This window comes from Callithrix jacchus, chromosome 1 (assembly GCF_049354715.1).
Source record: "Callithrix jacchus isolate 240 chromosome 1, calJac240_pri, whole genome shotgun sequence".
Taxonomy (NCBI): domain Eukaryota; kingdom Metazoa; phylum Chordata; class Mammalia; order Primates; family Cebidae; genus Callithrix; species Callithrix jacchus.
In genome coordinates, this window is record NC_133502.1 from 132,642,377 (window position 1) to 132,661,089 (window position 18,713).

The following is an 18,713-nucleotide window of genomic DNA, read 5'->3' on the forward strand; positions in this document are numbered from 1 at the left end:
ACTTAGTCGATTTGTTCAGGCCAGCCCCCAAAAACCTGTGAAACAAGCTGTGCTCTGTTTATTGAAGAAACTGAATACTTAGTTCCAAAGTTTCTGGGGACAAGTATGTACATCTCATTGAATGAATCATTCCTTGTTTTAGGGTGTCAACCTACATAGTAACTGGATTATTGCAAAGTGATTTAAGGATTAGGTACTGATGCCAGAATCTCTTGGGAGCAAGATGCCCTAGCAAGAAACTGCATATTTATCAAGGTCCCAGAGAATTCTCAGGGTAACCAAAATTGCCAAACCACTGGAGCAAGAACATATAAGTATGTGCAAAAACATATGGCTCGCAGATTTGTGGTTTTCATTGATCAGTACAAATAAGGGGAAAATACAGTTACTCAATTTTTGTGTACTTTTGTTAGGCAAGATCTTAAGAGACTGCAAACACCAAAGGTGTTCTCAATTATTTTATAAAAATGTAGGAAAGATACAAATATAAATTTAGTTATAATAACTATGTCTTTTTTTTTTTTTTTTAAGACAGAGTTTCACTCTTGCTGCCCAGGCTGGAGTGCAATGCCAGAATCTCCTCTTACTGCAACCTCCACCTCCTGGGTTCAAGTGATTCAAGAAGGACCATATCATTCTTAATTTACATTAAGGTTGAGGCTGCAAGGCTGCTGTGAGCTATCATACCATCATTGCACTGCATTCTGGGCCACTAAGGGACACCTGTCTCAAAAAATAAGGAAGGAAGAAGGGATGAAGGGAGGGAGAACGGGAAGTTTGTAGGACAGGAAAGAAAAAAATGTAGAAAAAATCTATCCAACCAAAAGGTATTAATAGTTACCAAGATCATCTTACACAGCAGTGAACATTTGTCTTACGATTTGTTAATGGAGATTCCACCAATCTTTCAAATATGACATACAGACAATGTAATTTCTAAGTTGAAAGTGGAGTTGAGACAAGAGAATGATTAAAGTGATTACTACCAAAAGTATATACTTGTATTTATTTTATTTTACTTATAATATGTGAAGATTATATACTTGAAAGTGGACATTATAACTTTTCTAAAGATGGTAGTACAAACAGTAATTCTCCACGCTATGGTTTGTTAATGATCTACATATAAAATTATTACTGGGCAAATAATATGTGCCTATATATGAAAATAAAATGGAAAAGAATTGGAAAATATATGGAACTGATGAAATTTAATAGAAATGTGAGACTACAATAATACTTATATGAAAAATATAGAATAAGTATATAAGTGCTTGATTAGAAAAATAAAAGGTAGATAGATACCTGTGCTTCTTTATCAGACTGGGGGCTTCTGAACAGTAAAATTACTTGTTTGCTGGATAGAAGAAAGTCTCAAAGGACGTAGGCCACTCTTTTCTGACGACTTGTTCTTCATTGTTCCTTAAGCTTCTCTTGCTCAAGAAAAAGAATTCTACGGTAATTAAACAGTTTTAGAAATAGAAAACTTCATGGACTACTTGCACTTTGCATTTTGGAAACTCTAAGGCCAAAGATTATTTCTTGACTAAGGATATGAAGTTTGAAGTAAAATAACAGAAAAATGCGAGTACAGCAGTCCCTTTTATTTGTAGGGTTACCTTCCGAGATCCTCAGTGAATGCCTGAAACCTTGAATGATAATGAACCCTGTATATATATATATATAAGGTTTTCCTTCTGTATTGGTGGGTTCCACACTGGTAGATTCAATCAGCCACTGATAAAAATATTTTTAAAATAAAAATACAGTGTAACAACTATTTTCATGGAATTCACATGGCTTTGGTTAGTAAACTAGAGATGATTTAAAGTATATGGGAGGATATACTGTTTAGGTAATATGCAAGTACTATGACATTTTATATAAGGTCCTTGAGCATATCCTCAAGAGTCCTTGACACAATCCTCCAAGGATGCTGAGGGACATTTGCACCATGTTTTTTCCAGTTGATAACTGAATAGCCACTGAGTGACCAATGGGTGGGTAGGCTCAACAGCATGGATGCAGTGGACAAAGATAATTTATATTCCTATCAGGATGGAGATAGTGAGAGATTTCATTACAGTACTCAGAATAGCCACACTTTTAAAACTTATGAAATGATTTTCTTTTCTGGGATTTTCCATTTCATATTTTTTAGCTAGGGATGACTGCAAGTAACTCAAACCGTGGAAAGAGAAACCTCAGATAAGGAGGAGACTACTGTAAGTCATGTAGAGTACTTAGCTTTTCTGTTTCTCCAAAACAACCCCATTTTTCTTTTCAAAAAGGGACATTTTTGTAAGTATTTAGTCTCCATGCCCTCTAACACATACCCTATGCCCATTCTCTAATTATTTGACAACTTCAATATCATATTCTAAAACTGATCTGCCTCCTATCTTAGGTAAAATAATAAAGAAGAGATAGGGTTACAATTATTGCACTTCTTAATGTCTCAAAACAACATTTTTTAAAATACTGTAGTTAAAAAAAAAGCTGTCAGCAAACTGGAGTTGGGACTGTTTTTTGCCTTGCACTTCTTGCAAATATTTAGTACTTTTTACAACCATCTTTGAATAATAGCTGTTGAATTTATTGCTCCTTCCTCATATCCCTTAAACAAGTTGCTCTTTTCATACCCTATAGCCGTTATATATTTCTAGAAGTTTCCTTGAGAAAGAGGGCCTATGAATTATTTCTTGTATTCCTAGTTGATTTCTAAGATTATCTTATTACCATGTTCATTTAACTTCTCATTTGCCCATTTTGAATCGCATTTCTTATAAAGTAAGTCGAATGTTAAGGTAAGCTGCAGCACATTCATATTGGAACAAGTCATCCCACGTTGAATTTCTCTTTATTGTTTTTCTCTTTAAAACATTCTATAAAAGTTCACCAAATGAATTCTGGAAAACAGCTTTGATCAAGTTCAGTGAATTAACAATATTAAACTCAATAGTTTGGCATTTGGGGCTGTCCACAATGTGGATGACCTGAGTATCTCTGTGTTTACCTTCCATTATTTTTCTGTTTGTCTATTCACTCTCCTACCAGGAGTCCTTGCATTCTTTTGAGTAGGAGTTTGGTTGTAATCGAGCTACTACAGACTGACTACTATAGGTCCGAAATTCCTGAGTTGAACCCCTGACCACCACTGTGTTGGTATTTGGAGATGGAACTTTTGCAAAGTTATGTAGTTTTGGATATATGTCCCCACCAAATGTTTTGTTGAATTTTAATCCCCAAATTTGGATGTGGGGCCTAGTGGGTGGGAAGTGAATGGATCATGGGGGCAGATATCTCATGAATGGCTTAGCACCATCCCCTTGGTTCTATCTTTGCAATTGTGAGTGAGCTCTTGTGAGATCTGGTTGTGCCTACTCCCCTTTTGCCTTCCAACATGACTAAAAACTTCCTGAGACCTCCCTTAAACAGATGCCAGCACTGTGTTTCCTGTACAGCTTGTGGAACTGTGAGCCAATTAATCTTTTCTTATAAATTACCCAGTCGCTGATACTTTTTTATAGCAATGCAAGAATGGACTAATTAGTAAGAAATTAATATTGGTATTACTTAGTAAGAAATTAGAAAATTGGTACCAAGGAGTGAGACATTGCTATAAAGATACTTAAAAATACGGAAGCAGATTTGGAACTGGGTAACAGGCAGAGGGTGGAAAATTTTGGAGGTCTCAGAAGAAGACAGGATGATGAGGGAAACTTTGGGAGTTCTTGGAGACTGGTTTAAATGGTTGTGACTAAAATGCTGATAGTGATAGGGACAATGAATCCAGCTGAGAAGGTCTCAGGTGGAAATGAGGATCTTACTGGGAACTGAAGCAAATGTCACATGTGTTATGCCTTAGCAAAGAACCTGGTTACATTGTGCCCTTGTCCAAGGTCTCTGAGAAAGTTTGAAAGTGAAAGTGATGACTTAGTGTGTCTGGTGGAATAAATTTCTAAGGAGCAGATCATTCAAGATATGGCCTGACTGCTTCTAATGACCTATACTTAGATGCAGGAGCAAGTAAATTACTTAAAGCTGGAATACATATTTAAAAGGGAAGCAGTGTTTGGAAAATATGCAGCCTGATCATGTGGCAGAGAAAGAAAAGCTTTTTCAGGAGATGAATTCAAGTGGGATGTGAAGCAACCACTTGCTGGCCAAAATTTGCATAACTAAAAATAAAACAAGGGCTAATATTCAGGAAAATAGGGAAAAGGCCTGGAAGGTATTTCAGAGACCTTCCTAGCAGCACCTCCCATCATGGGCCCAGAAACCTAGGAGGCAAGAATGGTTTCCTTCCTCCTACAAGGAATGGCCCCACTGCCCTGTGCAACCTCAAGACACTACTCTGCACATTGTGGCTGCTGTAGCTCCAGCCTTGACTCAGAGGGCCCCAGGTACAGCTCAGGCTGCCACTGCAGAGGGTGCAAGCCATAAAACCATAAAAAATGGTTTCCATATGGTGTTAGGCCTGTAAGCACACAGAATGCAACAGTTAAAGAGGCTTGGCAGCCTCTACCTGGATTTCAGAGTATGTGTAAGCAGGGGCAGAACTCTCATGGGGGACCTCTGCTAGGGTGGTATGGTGGGTAAATGTAGAGCTGGAGCCACCGCACAGAGTCCCCACTGAGGCCCCACTGAGGCACTGTCTAATGGAGCTGTGGAAAGAGGGACACAGTTCTCCAGGCCCCGGAATGGTAGATCCACTGGCAGTTTGCACCCTCATTGTGGAAAACCTGCAGGCACTGAACAACTTGGGAGAGCAGCCACGGGGGTTGTACTTTACAATGCCATAGGAGCAGAGCGGGCCAAGGCCTTTTGAGTCTACACCTTGTGCCAGTGTACCCTGGATGTGGGACATGGGGTTAGAGGAGATTATTTTGAAGCTTTAAGATTTAATGACTACCCTGCTGGGTTTCAAACTTGTATGGGGCCTGTAGCCACTTTGTTTTGGCAGATTTCTCCCTTCTAGATTGATAACGTTTACCCAACGCCTAAACCTTTATTGTATTATGGAAGTAACTAACTTGTTTTGGATTCCACAGGCTCATAGGTGGGAGGGATTTGTCTTGTCTCAAATGAGACTTTAGATTTTTGAGTTAGTGATGGAATAAATTAAGACTGTGGGGGACTCTTGGGAAGGCATGATTATAGTTTGCAATGTGAGAAGAACATGATATTTTGGAGGGCAGTGCTGGAGCGATAGCATTGGTATATATGTCCCTGCCAAATCTCATGTTGGAATTGTAATCCCCAATATTGAAAATGAGGTCTGGTAAGAGATGATTGGATCATGAGGGTAGGCGGGTTTATAATGAATGGTTTAGTACCATCCTTTTCATGGTGTTCTTACAAGTGTGAGTTCTCCTGAAATCTGGCTGTTTAAAAGTCTGTAGCACGTCCCCTGCCTTGCTCCTGTTTTTGCCATGTGAATTGCCAGCTCCCCCTTTGCCTTCCATGAGTAAAAGCTTCCTGAGACCTCCCTAGAAGCAAACGCTAGCACCATGCTTCCTGTGTAGCCTGCACAACTGTAAGCCAATTAAACCACTTTTCTTATAAATTATCCAGTTTCAGGTATTTCTTTATACCAGTGCAAGAACAACCTAATACAAGAAGTATTAATGATTACGTTTAGATGAAATTAACTCATCTAAAATAAAGAAAAGGCACCAGAGCACTTTCTCTCTGTCTCTTTTGCTTGCTGTTGCTCTCCTTTTCTCCATGTGAGAAAAAAACAAGAAGGTACCATCTGCAAGCCACAAGATAACGTCACCAGGAAATTGAATTGGCCAGTACCTTGATCTTGGACTTCTCAGTCTCCAGAACTATAAAGAATAAATTTCTGTTGTTTAAGCCAGCCAGTATCTGATATATTGTTACAGCAGCCCAAGATGCCTAATACAGTACCTTTCAGTTTTTTCCCTCAATTATTGGGATTGTAAAGAATTCATCAAGGCAAAGTTATACCCCGCCATTTCATAAATCTGTCTTAGCACCCTCCATATCAAGGTGCTTTTTCTCTCTTTTAAACACTGATATGATGAATATGTTATTAGAGTTAGCTTGATTGTGAGAGTTTTTTCACATTGCATAAGTATACCAAAATATCACAATGTATATGCAGTTTATGCAAATAAATGTTTACAACTTTTATCTGTATAACCTGCATTACAATATAACCTGCATATACAATAATTGATATATCAATTATACATCAATAAAGCTGAAGAGAAAAACATTGGTAAAATAATGCCTTATCAGTAATTTGATAATTTGATGCTGAAGTTGTTCCCTATGTTAACATTTCTTGTGCAAATGAATCCGCAAATAGGGTATGAACTTTCAGACTTAAGGAACAGTTTGTATTGTATGTCTGTGTCTCTCTCTGTGTATTTGTGGTGTAATAAAAATGGCTCTTGGATAACTGGGATGTTGTAATTATTTATTCTTTCTTTACTTATATAATCTTAAATAAAGATTTTACCAAGTAAATCTAATAGTCAAAGTCAGACTATCCAACACGCCTACCTAATTGAAACTCACCAAGAAAGGTTTGTAGAATGCCGAAATTATTGTAGTGAGATAGATAAGGAGGTAGCACTACTTTAGTAAGAGTAAACCTTGCCAAAGACTTGTTTTAAGATATAGTGGATACTCTAAAAAAATTTAATAAATAAGATGAGTTTTGAAGTTAGACAAATACCACACTCTTTTTGCTCCAGATATATGACCTTGAACATCCTCCCCTCACAGTTTCCTCATTTGTCAAATGGAAATAAAAACAGTTTCTACTTCATGGGATCATAGTGAATATTTGGGTATATATTACAATATTCAATAACTCTTGGTGCTATAGTTTGGTTTGTTTGACCCCTCCAAATCTCATGTTGAAATTTGATCCCCAGCGTTGGAGGTGAGGCTTAATGGAACAGGTGTTGGAGATGAAACTTAATGCAAGGTATTTGCATCACAAGCAGAACCCCCATGAATACTTGGTGTCATCCTCAAAATAATGAGTGAATTCCAGCTTTACTAGTTCCTGAAAGAGATGGTAGATAAAAGGAGCATGGCACCTTCCCACTCTCTCTCTTGCTTTGCCTCTTGCCATGTGATCTCTGTACACACTGGCTCCCTTTTGTCATCCACCATGAGTGGAAGCCGCCCAGAGTCTTCACAAGAAGCAGTTATTAGTGCCATGCTTCTCATACAGCCTTAGAAATCTATTTTCTTTATAAATTATTCAGTCTCAGGTATTCCTTTATAACAAAACTAAATGGACTGTGACATTAGGGTCTTATTATTATTTTGTAGTTTTTATTTTATAAGGTAGATATTTATAGGATGAATTCTTTTGAATAGCTACTGCTATTTAAAATCCCAATTTGAGTTATTTGCCTGAAGAGCTACCCCAAATATAATACATGGCCCCTTTAAGAATTTGATCCTTACTTCTGGGTAACTTTCATTAAGTGTTTGAATTTTAAAATCCATATTTTATTAGTCCCATGTGCTGAAGAGTTGGTTAATCACATTCTGATCTTTGTGCTTGCTAACATTCTCTATAGCTGAATGTGGTTTATTTTCTGGGAGCAGATTTATTAAAGCTATGAAGAACAAGTATTGACGCTTGGTAGCATGACTATCTCTTTATTAGAATAATTACTAGAGAGCTAGGAATCGGGAATATTGATTGCATGTATTTAGTCTTTTGATATGGACAAAAATATTAAAAGCCATCAAACACTAGCATGGTCCTTTGACAGCATCATTTAATTCTAGCTACAGGGAAAATTGTGACACAAACAAAAGCAGCATGACTTATCTGTCTCAATTAGAATACTTTGTAGGGTAGGGGATATACCCACCTTCCTTCACTATAAAAGCACTAGCCAGAGAAATGAAAGAGAGCATGTGCATTTAACATTAACAGAAAGTAATGTAGCTGAAAGAAAAAAGTATCCACGCAGGATACTTGGCCAAAGAAGAGTCCAAAACAGACTTTTTAATGAGGGAAATCTTTTTCTTAGTTCTACAATACTGCTGTTTTATGATACGTGTTTGTAGATTAGCATTATTCTTTAAGGAGTCAGGCTGTCCACTAGCCATGTATGTTTATTTAAATTTAAGTTAATTAAATTAAATATTTAAAAATCAATTCATCCACATTTCAAGCAGTCACTAGTCACATGTGACTTAGTGGCTACAGTGCTGGATGGCACAGATATAGAGCATTTCAATTCTCACAGAAAGATCTATTGGGCTGCATTGAGACAATTTGTATATCTCACTCCACATTCTAATTATTGGTCTTAGCCTTCAAAAAGCCATGTTGAAATTAATAATCAAAATAAAATATGTCTTTCTGCATATTTTCAGCATTTCCTTATGCATGATTTTTTGTCAATGAAACAGTTCTTTCAACAACTTTATACATATAGGGTCGTCTTATTCTTAAATATGTGTAACATACAGTAGTGATTTGTCTCAATCTGATTTCTACAGTTCCATTCATATCACGAGGGTAGTAATAAGAGTTGTAGAATAATTTTTAATTTAAGTTATTCATAAGCTAATTTCAAAATGGTACAAAAAACAAGTAATTTAATTTTTTCTCCTACCACTGTTCCTTAAACCCGTTGTGTCAGCTCTCTCTTGCATTCCCCTAGATAATATCCCAAAAAGAACCATTAATATAGTTACTTCTAAGCATTAATGAATAATCCTTACTTTTAGATATTAAAGGTCTGCTGCAACATAGTTCAAAACCTCAAGTTCTCATTCAATTTATGCCTTCTCCCTTCCTCAGGGCAGTACCAATTTCCATACCTTAGATGGGGATTAACTAGCTTGGAATTCAAAAGAAGGGGGAAGGGGGAAACTGATGTTTATTTTCTTCCACACTTCACCTCTTTGCTCTCCATTAACTGCTATTTCTAGCTCCTTTCAGGGCAGGAACAAGGACAATGTGAAAGTGGAATTAAAGGAAAAGAGGAAAAAGCATGGCTGGGGCTACAATTTTTTGCACTGAGGCCCTAATGGCAGATCTGCCTTCAGGCTTTTGCTCTCTTTAAGTACCTTTGTGGTTCTTTGGCCATTCCACAGCCGTCTTCTGACAGAGACAATACCCTCTTCTTTTCCGGTAATGAGTCCTTTTCAGTCCTTGCTTTGGTGGTATACTGTGCACAGCCTTTCTGTGGGGTTGCTTCACCTTCCATGGGTAAACCTTTAAGGCATGATCTTTTGGAAAATGGTAAAGCCAGTTACATTCTTGGCTTCCCACTTTAGTCCAAACTCAGGAAGTGTAAGTGGCTCCGACTTTAGCCTTGTCATTTTGCTCTTTTACCAGTCATCTTCAGCTAAGTTTAACTTCTAGATTTATCCAGGCTTTGTTTCAAAACCACTTTCATCTCACTCCAGCTTGTGGAATCATATGCCAAAAAATATAGTTTCTGCTTCAGTTCTGGGTATGATTTGGCCCCTTTTAGAAAAAGTAGCACCTGGCCAGGTGCAGTAACTCACTCCTGTTATCCCAGCACTTTGAGAGCCCGAGGTGGACAGATCACCTGAGTTCAGGAGTTTGAGACCAGCCTGGCCAATGTCGTGAAACCCCTTCTCTACTAAAAATACAAAAATTAACCAAGTGTCATGGTGTATGCTTGTAATCCCAGGTACTCGGGAGGCTGAGGCAGGAGAATTCCTTGAACCCAGAAGCAGAAGTTGCAGCGAGCCATGAACGCACCACTGGATTCTAGCCTGGGTGATAGAAAAAGACTCTGTCTCAAAAAGTAAAAATTATAGCACCTATAATCCATATCTTTAGCTTTGTCACTTCAACTGAGATGAGGAAAAGTTCTATCATATTTCAAACATAAAATGTTATCTCTAGGGAAGCCTGCACATTCATTCATTCAAGTAGTATTCATTGAAATTCAACTGTTAGCCAGATGCTAATTAAAGCCTAGGTATACAGTGGTGAGAAAAATAGATATGTGCAGTGTTCTTATGAGATAGCAGTTTTTTTTTCACTGGTAGCTAAAACAATATGGTGTTTGGAGCCAAGCATGCAATCTCATCAAATGAGCCCGATTCCCAGCCCCATTCTTATTATGAGAAGTTGGACTTCATCTGTGTAATAGAGATGAAGTCTCCTCACTTCCATGACCATCCACACCCTACTGAAATATTTAAAATACATAAAGTGCCCAACGCATTTTAGGAGCATAATAACATGTATTGCCATTACAATTGTAAATCCTAAAATTGCAAACTTTTGGGTTGTGCTGGTTTCCTATATACTCTCTTCTTTATATTTTCACTAAATATTTCATTCAACCAATGACCTTAAATATGTTTTTGATGTTAGTGATTTCTAAATGTATATCTCAATCCAAAAATTTTACTCTGAGTTCCAGCTTCATATGTCAGATCTCACACGACATGACTTTTTGACTCTCTCACAGGTGTTTCACATATTTTCAAAATGAAAATCTTAAAACACTGCCTCCCTATCCTGTTCCTTTCCCAGACTTCTGTATCTCAACAGCTAGTCCCACCATACGTCTTGTTGTTTAAGCCAGCTGTCTTCTTTAATTCTTCCTTTTTCCTTATCATTCTCATACCTAGTACTCAACCCAAATCAAGTTGTTCAATCCTTCCTCTAAAATTTTCTTGATCTTTCTCAACATCTCCTCTGATAACACATTACCATCTACCATCTGGTTTATGCAGTAACGGCTTTATTGATCTTAATCATTACCCTGTCAAATCCATGGCACACAGAGTGTACAGTGTGACCTTTTGTCCCTGTTCCTGCCCTTGAAGGAGCCTGCTTCAAAGGCTTCCAATTATACTTCTAATAAAATCAAAAATATTATCATGGTTTATCTTGGCCTACGAATTCCTGAATAATTCTGACTCCTGACTCTTGTCTGCTTCTTAAGACTCATCTATTTTTGTTGTCTTCTTGTCTTCTATAGTCTAGCCATGCTGATTTCTTGTAATTCTTATGGCTCTCTAAATTGTTTCTCACCTTGAAGATTTTGAGCATTGTTTTCCATCTAAGTAGAATATATTCTTCCTCCATTCTGTGTGTGACTTACTTTTTCTTTCTTTTTCAGTCCTTTAGATCTCAATTTAAACATTGTTTTCATCATTTTCTTCCTTGATGACTTAACCATTTAATTATTTATTCTTTCACTCTGTTCATTTGCTTCAGAATGTTAAAATTTACTTATAATTATATTTTTATGATCTGTTTCATTAATCTGTGAGTTGCATTTAACATGATATCCTGTTGATCTCATCTAATAGTCTGCAAGTTACATGAAACAGAGACTGTATTTGGTTTGCTTAACTCTTTATACTATCTAGGACAATATAGGTTCCCAATAAATATTCACTGAATATTCTGGAATATTCTGGAGTAACCAATCACTTTGTTTTCAACTATTAATGTTTAAAAATCCCTGATTATTAAAATCAAAATTTTTACTGAATCTTTGCCAAACTTAATGTTTCCTTCCCTCCTTCCTTCCTTCTTTCTTTTTCTTTCCTTCTTTTCTCCTTTCCTTTATCTTCCTTTTTTTCCCTTTCTTTCCCCTTCCTTCCTTCCTTCTTTCTTTTCTGATGGAGTTTCACTCCTGTGGCTCAGTTGGAGTTCAATGGCACAATCTCAGCTCACTGTAACCTCTACCTCCCAGGTTCAAACGATTCTCCTACCTCAGCATCCCAAGTAATGATTACTGGCACCCACCACCATGGGGATTGGAGGGATTAGCCTCCAATCTAATGGTTAAGTCATCAAGGAAGAAAATGATGAAAACAATATTTAAATTGAGATCTAAAGGACTGAAAAAGAAAGAAAAAGTAAGTCACACACATGGTGGCACTCACCACCATGCCTGGCTAATTTTTGGTATTTTTAGTAGAGATGAGGCTTCGCCATGTTGGCCATGCTGGTCTCCAACTCCTAACCTCAAGCCATCCGCCTGCCTTGGCCTCCAAAACTTCTGGGAATACAGGTGTGAGCCACCATACCCAGTCTCAAAGATTAATTTTTTTTTAAATATTAGGAAAACAAGAGGACATTGGAGTTCAACTGTTCATAAACACTGACTTAGTTTAGTCATATCTATAGAAAATATCCAGATTTAAAGACAGACTGAGCAAGAAGAGATAACCATTTATATATTAGCAGCATCTTGATTATGCTGAAATGACAAGTCTTGGAAGAAAATATGATGGTGATGACTAAGAAGTTTATAATGTTTGAGCATAGGGAACTGATTCTACATGGTGTTTTTCTAGTTCAAAAGCAACTTCAGTCTTAAGCAAAACAAAACAAAACAAAAAAACAAAATCCTTATATATTTTTCTAATCATATGCTATATCATTGGATTCTTCCCATGATACAACCTAAGATAGCAGATGAAGGGAACTTTGGCCAACCAGGTATTTGGTGAGGAAACAATTAGAAAAATTTTAGAAACAAACTAAACAAAAAGAAAAAGCCTGGAGATTGAGAAGTAGATGAAGATGTGGCAAATGTAATAGGTGGAGTTGATTGCTTTTAAGTGTCTGTAAGGACACTGGGGAGATGCAGTAACTCAGTGACCACTTTACAGTTAAAGAAAAACCGTATGCAAGTGTTTACGAGTGATTACTTACAAGCTAAGAGAAAAGTATTTGCATGTGATTATATAGATGAAGCAGAGTAAGACGTGGTATAGAGACATGTTCCTTAAAAAAAACTGTAATAGAGCAGAGAAAGGATATCTAAAAAAAATGCATGTAAAATGAGGACACACAGGTGAGAGTGGGAATTAGAAGTGAGAACTATAAACTATCAGGTTTAATGTTTCTCTAATACATTTTGGCTAGACATATAGATTTTTATTTTCTAGGCTATAACCCGGAAGTTCATATAGTTGGAGGTCAATAAACCATTTTAAAACAGAATGATAGATAGTTGAATGACAAAATGAATATCAGTGGTTGCACCAGAGATGGCAGACATGTGGTATAAGGACTATTATTACTTCCCTTTCCAGTATTGACACAAATATAACTGGTCATCCATGCTATATGTTTCTGCCAGGCTTGGCATTGGATTCCATTTTTATAACTTTCTCAACAGTGTTTCAAGCACCTCCACTACTGTGTGGGAAATCAAGCATCCCCCACAAATGTATGGGAGATCAAGTTCCCCTACTAATGTGTGGGAGACCAAGCAGCCCCCACTAATGCATGGGAGCTAAAGGTACCCTACTAATGTGTGGGAGATCTAATTTCAGCTTCTTCCGGAAGTAACTGGGAAAGCAGAGTAGAGGTTGGCCCTGGCCCTTCATGGGCAGCACTATTTGTACACTTTGAAATTATGGTGCTTGAGTGTAGTTACTCAAAATTTTATTTTATTTTATTTTTATTATTTATTTATTTTGAGACAAAGTCTCAGTCTTCTTGCCCAGGCCGGAGTATAGTGGCATGATCTCGGCTCACCACAACCTCTGCCTCCCGGGTTCAAGTGGTTCTCCTGCCTCAGTCTCCCTAGTAGCTGGAACTACAGGCATGCACTACCACACCTTGCTAGTTTTGAATTTTTGGTAGAGACAGGGTTTCTCCACGTTGGTCAGGCTGGTCTCGAACTCCCGACCTCAGAATATCCATTTGCCTCAGCCCTCCAAAGTGCTGGGATTACAGGCATGAGCCACCGCACCCAGCTATTACTCACTATTTTAACTCAAATGAGGAGGAAGAGATTATAATACCTCTTGAGATGAAAATTTCAACTAACTTTGTATAAAATTATTGGCTATATTTTCCCACATTTATAACGCCATGAGCTACTTTAAACTCTGCAAAACAAAAATTATGAGAAGTCACTGTTTTGGATTGAACTCCAGCACTAGGGCCCAACAGCCCAGACCAAACCAAAAGGAGTCATTCATGCTAAATGCCATACCATCAAACTGAAACTGTAAGGAAGCAGACAGATCCTGAAACAGACCGGTTTTTTTCTGGAAACAGAAGACTCCAATCTACCAGAATCAACATATTAAGTTCCCATTGCTTTAACTCTTACAAAAATGTAACCTGAATCAACCTGATGTTTACCCATCACCTTAAAAAATATATTTATTTTATGTTCCCACCTTTCAAAATCCACTGTTCTGCTATTGATCAGTGGGAATTCTCATTCAATTGGATCTATAACCAAATGTGTTTTAATTTTATCTTTTGACATCTGCGTGAGACATTTAAGTTTTAAATCTGTTTTATTTTTATTATTTATTTATTTGTTTGAGATGGAGTCTTGCTCTGTCATGCAGGCTGGAGTGCAGTGGCTTGATCTTGGCTCATGCAACCTCTGCCTCCCAAGTTCAAGTGATTCTCATGCCTCAGCCTCCTGAGTAACTTTGACTACAGGTGTGTGACACCACTCCCAGTTAATTTTTTGTATTTTTACTAGAGAAAATTTTTTGTATTTTCACCATGTTAGCCAGGCTGGTCTTGAACTCCTGCCCTCAAGTGGTCCGCCTGCCTTGGCCACCCAAAGTTCTGGGATTACAGGCATGAACCACTGCGCCCAGCCTGTTACTGTTTTCAATGGATGAAATGTTATGTATATGAAACATGAAAGCACTTATGTGTACATTTAAAAGTAATTCTTTCCATATACCTTTATCTTCATATGATATATAATAGTAATAGAAACATATTTGTTTGTGCAGGGTAATTTGAGTGACTTATAACAAATGCAAGATAAATTATTGGTCATTTACTTCCCTTTATTTACTTGGTACTGAGAAATATACCACAATTTGGCAAGCTCTGTAACGTAACATTAATGATGATCCAATGATTGGGATGAGCTGGAAGCATCCCAATCACCAGTCCTAGTCTCAAAGCGAGCTCTGAAATCCTTTGTTTGAAAGGCTAGAAATAAATACTCTTTCCGTATTTCAGATATCAGCAAACAACAAACAAAAGCCAAATCTTTTCTAAAATCCTCTTAAACGTCTCAGATCAGGACTGTCAGCTGAGCCTATTGTTGCTTAGAGATTTAGAGGTTTCAGGGGAGAGTCCAAGAGAAGGAACACTGTCTGCTTTTAACAGCTCTGACTTGAAAAAAAAGATTTTTTTTTTCTCAGCCACCTCACAAGGAGGAGAGATCTATCTAGGGATGAGAAAAAGGGGTGTCAGACAAAGCTATCCATCAGAATGTGACTTAAGGGAAAAGACTGTCCATACTGAGAAAAATAAAATAATTGAAGTCTTTAGCATGAAGAGTAGGGACAGACATTCTATATGCTAACGGGGATAACAGGACTCAGGACCCAATGGGGAGTATCTCCAAGTGCAAATGTGCTTCACATTTCTTTCTCAGGGCATGTATTGCTTGATTTGTTTGTTTGCTTATTTTTAAATTTATTTTGTGACAATTTGGTGGTTATCATTTCAGTTGTTCTTTCCTATTTTATTGTACATTGAGTGCTAATCCCCAAGAAAGTGGAAGGCATGTTCATGGCCTCTGGCAGGACTGAGGGCCTTTGTGGCAAGACACTCTGAGGCTCCCAGGCTTTTCTGGCCAGGTATAGGAGCCACCCACAGGCAATGTTTTCTCTGCCCTGTTAGAAGACACTATCCAAGCTGAATCTTACACTGTTAATAAGTACAACTCTAACCCATTATTGCTTTGCATCTTAGGGAAATGAATTATAGGCTTGCAGTTAAAAAGGATTGGGGACTCCTGGCTTCAAATCCCCTCCCTGGGGAAACTTTAGCTCTCTAATTAGTAATAATGAACTGGGACTAACCAACAAGACAAAAGCAAACCTGATTAGGGTTTCCAAACTTGAACCTGCTTTGCTTGCTTTTAGTTGTTTTTCTCAAAAAAAGACTCTTCCACCTCATGGTAACAGCTGCCTAAGTTGTTTTTCAGAAATTTAGAGTCAACTCTTCTCCAGTTCAAACTGGGTGAGACAACCGACCCTTCAAACAAGCCTGTGCAAATGTCCAATGGGTGCCCTTTTGACATCAACCTGACAGCTCCACTCTTATATCATTCTAATGCTGCAAATTTTCAAATATGCATCCTTCGAAGCACCGTGAAGCTGAACTACATTTGTGCAGAACATGGATTACCTCACTTTATCTTACTGTCAATCACTTTTTTTCTGTGCCTCAGATCACCCTGTTTCTCTATCCTATAAGTATCTCTAAACCCCATCTTCAGGGAGGCAGAGATTAGACTTGTTCTCCCATCTCCTTGCTTTGCCACCCCATGAATAAATCCTTTGCAGCCAACTGGTCATCTCAGTGATTGGCATACTGTATGTGCAGTGGGAAAGATGGGCTTGGTTTGATAACAACCATTTTTTTTTTTTTGCAGAGGGTTAAAGTCAAAAGAAGGGAGTTAAATAAGATGATATAAATACTGGTAAGTAAAGACATGATTAGGGAAATTACAGCCAAATTAATTTCCCCATTATTATTTCCCAGTTATGTGTCTTGTCTCATAGCAGTTGCCATCATTTTTCCATTCCCATTCCCATCTTTTTTAATGTAATGAAGTGTTTTAATGAATATCCTGAAATGATAATATTTATTATGGTTTTGGAATATTCTTTATGTATTACCTAATGGCAAATGATAAAAGCCATATAAATATTTAATAATTTTCAATCAATTTCTGTGCTTGGGGCTCACCTAGGCATAAACTTTTCTGAAGTTAACATGTTTTCAAAGTAAGTAGAAAATTAGTTTGACTCTTTCCTTTAGCTTCTGACACCACTTCATTGTGTTTTTATTATTTCTTATTCCAATACCCAGTTTCAATTCAAATCTATATCCCTCAAACTGAAACTTCTGTTTTAAGATTTTTTGTTATGTCTATATAAAAACTACTGAAAAAATTGTATGTAAGCTTAAGTTCTTCAAAAGGAAAGCATACTTTAGAGTAACTAAAGAGACACTAAACATACAAATATATGAATGTTTCCTTTCAGCATACAAAAAAGTCTATTTGAGTGTTATCATTACATGCATTGGCAGTCCAGATGTGCTCCCAGCATAATAAGCATGACCTCTGTTGGAATTTCTGCTGGTTTTAAATGAGACAATTGTGACTATTCCAGCAGCTTCTGATAGCATTAATTTATGAAAATGTCAGTCTCTGACCTTGGCAAATTGCAGTTCAGTTTTTCAATGAACATCTAGTTCTTAAGAACTTCAAATTCCATGTTATCACTAGAGACCCATCAACTTCTTTTTTTGTCCTGTGTTCTGAATCTGACACAGAGCTGTTGTGTCAGATTTTTGGAAAAGACTTGACAAAGAAGCCAAGACTTTTTTCAACTAAATGAAGATTTTCCTCAAACTCGTAAACATCCAAATATGCTATATTCTAGTCAATTCCTCTTGTGAAAATCATGGTTTACTGAAGAAAATTAGTAAACACAGTTGAAATCCCCAGGTTTTCTCTATGCCAATTAAAATAAACTGATTTTTGTCTTTAACAGAAACTCATGATCTTTTTCCTCGAAGTGTTTACGGTAAACAGATTTGGCATTTCAAATCTGACTATAGCGAAGGTACAAAACGTAGCACCGAGTATGATTTTGAATAGGGTTAATATTTCACTTATGACACTGGTGTATGTGCTTCATTTCAGTTCTAAATCCAGGCATTAATGCTAATTGGTCTTCCCACCTGAATATCTGGAGGCGCAACACTGGATAAAGTGGGTACTTATAAACAGGATTGTGCAGAGATCACTCAGTTTGTACTTATATTTCATTGTAGCCTGAGTTAAATTCTTTTGTTTACATGCACAGTATTCACAGGTCTTATTTTATATTCCAAACTAATTAATGCTTTTATAGTACAGCAGATAGTAATACATATTATACGGTTTAGTATGACCACATAAAAAATTAATTTTATATAAAATCTCAGAATATATACAAAAATGTATATAGGTATAAGTATATACATTGAAGCAAACGTTTCACAAAATAATACTTAACCATTACATGTGATATATTTTATTTTTTATGTTCTATTTAATCAGGAAAATCTTTTAAGTCATAATTCATGCATACATTGCAACCCACAGATTCAAAAACACTGTAGCAGATGTGTAAGAATTCATACTATATCTTATAACTAATTGCAAACATGGCTTTGAAATAAAAAATATAAAACATTTTAATAGAAAATGTTATTGTTAAAAATTAAATTTCTTTTGCAGTCTACTGTGGTTTCCTTTGAATAGAAATAATTTAACTGTAAAATGCTCATTTAATTGAGTTTGTTTTTCTTTTGATTAGCTATTTTATTTGAAATTTTTAAAGATACTCAAAATAAGGGAGTTTGAAAATCTCTTAGATTATTTCCAGAAGGGTAGGGTAAAGTGAAAATATCAGAAACAAAGAAAAGAGCCATCATCAGTTTTAAGAAATCTTCAGCAAAGTATTTGTAATTTGTTGTTTGTTTTTGTATGTTGCCTTATGTTAAAACATTATAACTTGATTTGTGGTATATGGAAAAATTCCTACACAAATATCCATGGAAGTGATAGCAACATGAGTGTTTGTGGAAAGACCACAAAAAATTATTTAGCAGCAGAAGAAACTGAGACTTAATGATGACTATACAATTGAACCTAAAGCCTAAAGCTGGTTAGCAGAGAAATGCGCCTGGA